Raw genomic sequence first — 6,074 nt, 5'->3', positions numbered from 1 at the left:
AGAGAGAGAGAGAGAGAGAGGTTTCCTTGGCAGCCACTGTAACAAAATATGCCTGAGGAATATCTCAGCTACCCCAAGTCTCCTCAGCGTCCTTCATAAAGCAACGCCTCATCTGGGCTATTGAGCAGTCCTGTATCCCTTAACAGCTAGAAATTTTCTCTCATCTGTGCCCTTCCCCTGGGACTCGTTCCCCTCAGTCATCTTGTGCCTCCTCACCTGTTATGAAATCATATTCTTCAATCATACTTGACCATCCACATCTAACCTAGCCCCAAACCAGTGTCACTTCCTTCAAAGTGCTTAACGATTCTTCACTGTTTGCAAAGGCTGTGAAACTAGCAAATTCAGAACTAAAGAGTTCTCTGTTACAGATAATGAAGCAAGAAATCAACCATCTGTCTCAAGATTTCTAGATCCTCCCATGGTGAAACAATGATCTTTTATTCACAACTAGGCTGATTGTTTTTCTGCTCTCGTCCTTATCAGGTTATATTCTGTACATATGTACGTATTTTGAGACTCAAGAATGCAGTTTAAAATTGTTGTTTAATTGTCTGCATATGTGGGCACGTCATGCCAAGTTTTTGTCCGTTTTAGTTTTCTTTGTGGCATGAGAGCCCAGAGAGGAGAGGTATTTTTGTTCACTCTTGTTCTCCATGCCTAATTTCATAGAATCATCGCTTTTTAATTTCATCTTTGCCTATTTCCCTTTTGTGATACACTGCTTGAACATCGCCTTGTTTCCCTTAAAGCTTACTTTAACTTCTATAGAGAAGGAATTTTTAGACGGACACATATGCCTGCTACTTCTGAAACTACGTATCATGTTGCTACTACTGAAACTACGTGCTGATGCCACGAGTTTGTAAGGTTTTTTCTTAGTCCAGAGCATGCAGTGCGGCAAAGACCGATCATCCACTAAAGGGATGGATCACAGGCAGGCGGAGCCACAAGAAAATTCGATTAACGGGCACTAGTTATATATTTTTAAACTTTTAGGGGGCACCTGTATGTAAATGAGAAAAACTACCGTAAAATTTCAGTACAGAAATGATCACTTTTTGTGGGCATGTGTGGGCAATTGCCCACATCATGTCCACACTTGCCTTCGCCCCTGATCACAGGTGCTCTCCTTTTGGAGGTGTTCTTCGTCTCATTGGAGGCTTAGGCAGTTGCAGGAAAATGTGTAGCTTGTTCGCCGATGCTTAGGACCAAGAATCCCAAGAATGGCAATTCCGCTTCACTCAGGTCTATTTCTCAATTCGTATGTGTCATCCTTGCGCAGGGGCCATGCTAATCTGCTCTTCATTCCAATTTTATCCGATGTCTCCATCGTGAGGTCTCTAAGACACGGAGATGATTCCTTGATTGAGCATATTAGAAAGCTCAAAGCTATGAGCGATGATCGTTTGGTTAATCAATATTCACGTGGATTTACCCCATAAAAAAGAAAGTTGGTTTACTACCCGAAATGAAAGAGTGTTACATAAGACTTTCAGTCGGATGGTGATGGTGATCATACTACTGAAAATATTCGTCAAATGACTTGAATGGTACTGAATGACCAATGTCATGCCCTAAGACTCAACAGCAAAATGCTGCTACTAAACAAGAGCTTGATCAGAACATAACCGAGCTTGGCCTTGCGATGCTTTTTCGATCAAACATGCCCAGACATTATCGTTTCAAGTGCTTTCAACAAATAGTTTTCTTTATTAACTGTCTCCTTTCAACTTCACTAGAAGCAAATTCTCCAATCGGAAACTATGGCAAAGTCAAGAGTTGCTGAAGAGATTTGGGAGGATATCCAAAACTTGATATGTGGTGTTCAATGGGCTATTAAGCATCGGAAAGAACGTTTGAATTTGAATTGGTTGAAGTCCGGAACTAGGCCAGACCCTTGGCCATCATTTGGTAAAGCAAAAAAATGTGGTACAGTCCATTAACCAGGTCTCAAAGGGTATGCAGAAACTGATCATGGTGATAAAAGCCATGATGGTAAGGTGGTGCAATCAGGCATTAGATACTTCCAAGTTAAATACAAATGTGAGGCTGAGGATTTCTTAAAAAACATTGCTGATGAATTTCATTCTGCAAAAGATAGATGTGCTGTTGTTGGAGGACCGTATTGTGTGGAGGAGAAAAACTGAAACGTGCTCTAATGCATCCGTACTGCCATAGATTCATTTCTGATCATAACCTTGCAAATGATGCTATTGAGCTGTTAATTGCGAGGGTGAAAGTTAATTCCGTACAATCCTGGAATTATCTTCTTGCTCCTGAATCTTTTGATTCATAGAGCTTATCTTTGATGATTGTTTGGGCATTCCGCCTTCTACATTCTTGCATATTTCTGTACTCTCTATTGGTTGTCTAATAATAGGGCCAGCAGACCCTCATTTCCTCCAGCCTTTGCATTGGAAATTCTCCCATCTCACGAACTATTTCTGCAACAGTTTGAGTACTCAAGTTTACGCATTTCCGATGGCGTCTCTGCTGTACTTTCATTTGACAATTACAAACAAGTTCAAACTGAAATACTTTATATTACTTTCATGATTCGGAATTCAAGATCGGCAAAAAATCGTTTATGCCACAATTCTTTTTATGCAAAACACGCACACACGTGTGTGTGTGTGTGTGTGCCAAAGCATCTTTAATTTGCATGTCTTTATGGGCCCAAAGTTTGTTTCTCGAGTGTTACTATGTCCACAGATATTTGGGCACTTCAGACTACAAAGTTTTTATCCGAATTCCATCGTATCGTATGGCAGTGTTCCGATTGCTAATCTATCCTATCTTCATCAGGAAGGTTTCTGTCCATACTATGAGCTAAAGATGTACTATCTTTTTCCCTTCAGGAGTTGCTGGTCTCTTCCATCACCAATCACCAAGCAGGTCCCGGAGAGAGTATTTTTCCATACATAGGCTTATCCAAGTGTCGCCAAAATTACACCCATCTGCCTGCCATTGGACTCCATTAGTTATTATCAAGGGTGAGCCAAAAAATTAGTGGCTAAGGAACATTAGTTATAAAATATTAAATTTTTATGGAGCACCAATATGTAAATAAGAAAACTTGCCGTTAAGTATCAACATGAAATTAAACATTTTTTGGGTCACAAACATCAACGTCAAGGTCAACAACAGGTCACCTATGAATGCCGCCCAAGTACTCCAAGCCATGTGTCTCCACTAGGGCAGTATTAATCTCAGATGCGTTCCTGACATCGAAACCCACCTTCATCAGAAGTCTAAGCTTTTCTTAAGCTAATCTTGGTTCTCCAAATACATAAACCAAGTAAAGGCTATTTCGAGAAGATGTAAAACTTCATCAAGGCGACGTGGAACCAACAAACGTGTGAAGTGATAAAAGAACAAGTTTCACAACGGTTAGAAATTGTGGGGTGTTGGAATATGTGTTCCAACCCCTCACACCACACCGGGGCCGTGGCGGAGCCGCAGGGTGGTGCTCACACCAACTTCATAAAGTATGTTTATTTTACATTAATATTATATATTATAATATATTTTATTGTTTATATATATAGTGCCCATAAGGTGATGTGATGTGATGTGGGGATAAAGGAACATTATGCCAGTGTCTTGTAAATCTGTTCCAAAAATTAGACAGATTTACGAAACTGTGAGTTCTTGTGTTAAATGAACATGCCCTAGTCCACGAACACTTACATAATGTTAGTTTGTTTAAACACCCCATAAAAGCATTAAAGTTATTGAATTAATGATTTTCCAGCCAGAGTTTCGGGCTCCATCAGCGGTGAGACCGTGAGAGGGGCATTTTAGTCTTTATGAAAAGGTGCTTCTTTGACCTTTGTCCTTGTGGTGGGTGTTTCAACTTTTTATCGACTTTTTTGTTTAGGATAATTTGTTATTTCAAACATCCGAACACTCCCTTTGTGTTCGGGACTGAGTATTCAATCTGCCGTACACAGCAGTGGCCTACACAGTGAGTGGCAAACACTTAAAATCCTAGGAGTCCAATGATTTTCTTCTGAAATAAAGTTGGAGCACATCTGGGTTATAAGCATTCCAACAAAGATATTTAAATTGGAGGGAGTACTCGATTCCAACCTAAGCTCTTAATTTTTTTTTTTGGTCTCCCCACTTCCAAAGGAATAATTAGCTGACACTTTTTTCTAATTCTTGAAGAATATGTGCAAGTTTGTGAACTGACCTTCCTCCATCTCTCATAAAAAAAAAATGTCAACACAAAAAAATTGTGCAAGCATCACGTGAGTAAAGGAATAATTTCATCCTGGGCACTTTCCACTGCAAGTAACTATATAGACGTATACCTGCCACAATTCTTTTAGTTTGATTTTTGTAAGTGCTATTTCTAGATATTACGAACTTCAAAAATGGATGCATGACACTAATTGACATGTGTACCACTCCACCCAGAACCCAAAGTAACGCTGAACTCGAACAGCAATTGGGCAATCAAATTGCAATCAACCATGCTGTTTATAGCACAGGTAGGAAAAGATCAAAAGGAATTGAATTTCTATGGCTAGGCTATGTTTTCATTAAAAAAAAACTAAGAGGCAAAATTACCTTGTATAGGTATACAAATTGAAAAAGTACAAAATCATTTTCTGCAAAAACGGAGACTTCTTACAGGTCTGGTGGCAGTCCTTTTGAATCTACATCGTGAAAGATATCTTTCAAATATCTCTCTCTGCCCCCACCATCCCTCCTCTCTCTCTCTCTAGAACTTGATAATGGAAATACGAAAAAAAGGATAGCAGGAGAAAATCGACTGCCCGATCGAAAGCCCACTGCCCCTTGAGTTTCTCCCTGCCCTCAAGGTCGAGAGCTGCTTTGATGCTTCAAATATGCACCTGCATTGCATATCAACTAGTGTTTGCTGCATTTGCAGTAGAAAGACCTAATGCCCATAAAAATCAAACTGCGGACGGGGTTCTCACCTGCTGGATAGCTTGACCAGCTACACCAGTACCGAACACTAAAGTTTAGTGCAATGGACTGAAGGGTATGTGACCAGCCACCCAAAATTGGATGTCTTCCCATGAACACAAGTTTATCAAGTCATCTTTATAGTCTAGTTGCAAATCCTTCGTCACTTGTTCACTTACCCTGATGTCATAAAAAAACAATTCCACGAATTCACTACCCTCACAGTAATAATCATTTGCAACCTATCGAACTTGCCTCCCCCAACAAAGAATAGCTATGATGAGAACTAGAACACGCAATATTATTAAACTACATATGTAAATCGCCAGAGGAATAGATCTGAAGGTCGTTTGGCACACACACACACACAGAGAGAGAGAGAGAGAGAAAGAGAGAGAGAGAGAGAGACATGTAGACTCCATGTTCTAAGGTTCAGGAAACCTGAATTTTTTCAAGGTTGATAATCGCGGTTTTTTTCTGGACATGTGGTCTAAGCAAATGGACACTAATTGCAAGAACTAGAATTAAAAAATTAATTCATGATCTAGAGATTTGTGGATCAGCCTAATGAACCGGCAATACTTTGAAATGTTTACCAAATCTAAACTACAAATTGATAATTCTTGTTCTTAAAAGCATGTTTAGTTGAAGCCTTATTCCGTCTCTTCGAGTACCATCTCTTTAGCTCACCAGTCAGTCGAAAAGAAATGGAAAGGAAAAGATGCCCACTGTCGGATTTTTTTTATTTTTTAAAGACTCATTATGTTGTATAAACGGTCAGGAGTATAGATAGTGCCTATATCCATCACTACAAAAATTGGACCAAAGCTTTCTTTTATATATATATGCAGGGTACCACAATGCACCAATTGGTTCAAGTTCTTATACAATCTATATTAAGAAACAGATGGCAGCCCAAAACAAAGAGAAAACCACGGCTTCCAACAGGCTGCAGCCCAGGCAGAAACATTTCACTGACGGGCGCGTCTGCCACTAACCCTAAACAAAGATCCCTTGCGCAGGCCCAGTACTTTCTGCAAAGGAATGATAGCTATCCACCAGGCGTTCAATGGGACTCTATTATAAACGCATAAAACGGTCATGAAATTAAATAAGTTTTTCTTTACTAGAGG

General features: G+C 39.7%; 1 pseudogene; it reads right to left on the bottom strand.

Moving 5' to 3' along the window:
- Nucleotides 1–1,239: 1,239 nt before the first annotated feature.
- Nucleotides 1,240–1,350, bottom strand: LOC116253770 (U6 spliceosomal RNA; annotated as a pseudogene).
- Nucleotides 1,351–6,074: the final 4,724 nt, after the last annotated feature.

Source organism: Nymphaea colorata, chromosome 4 (genome assembly GCF_008831285.2).
Source record: "Nymphaea colorata isolate Beijing-Zhang1983 chromosome 4, ASM883128v2, whole genome shotgun sequence".
Lineage (NCBI taxonomy): Eukaryota > Viridiplantae > Streptophyta > Magnoliopsida > Nymphaeales > Nymphaeaceae > Nymphaea > Nymphaea colorata.
The sequence above is the reverse complement of the archived record's forward strand: the minus strand, read 5'-3'. Positions and strand labels throughout refer to the sequence as shown.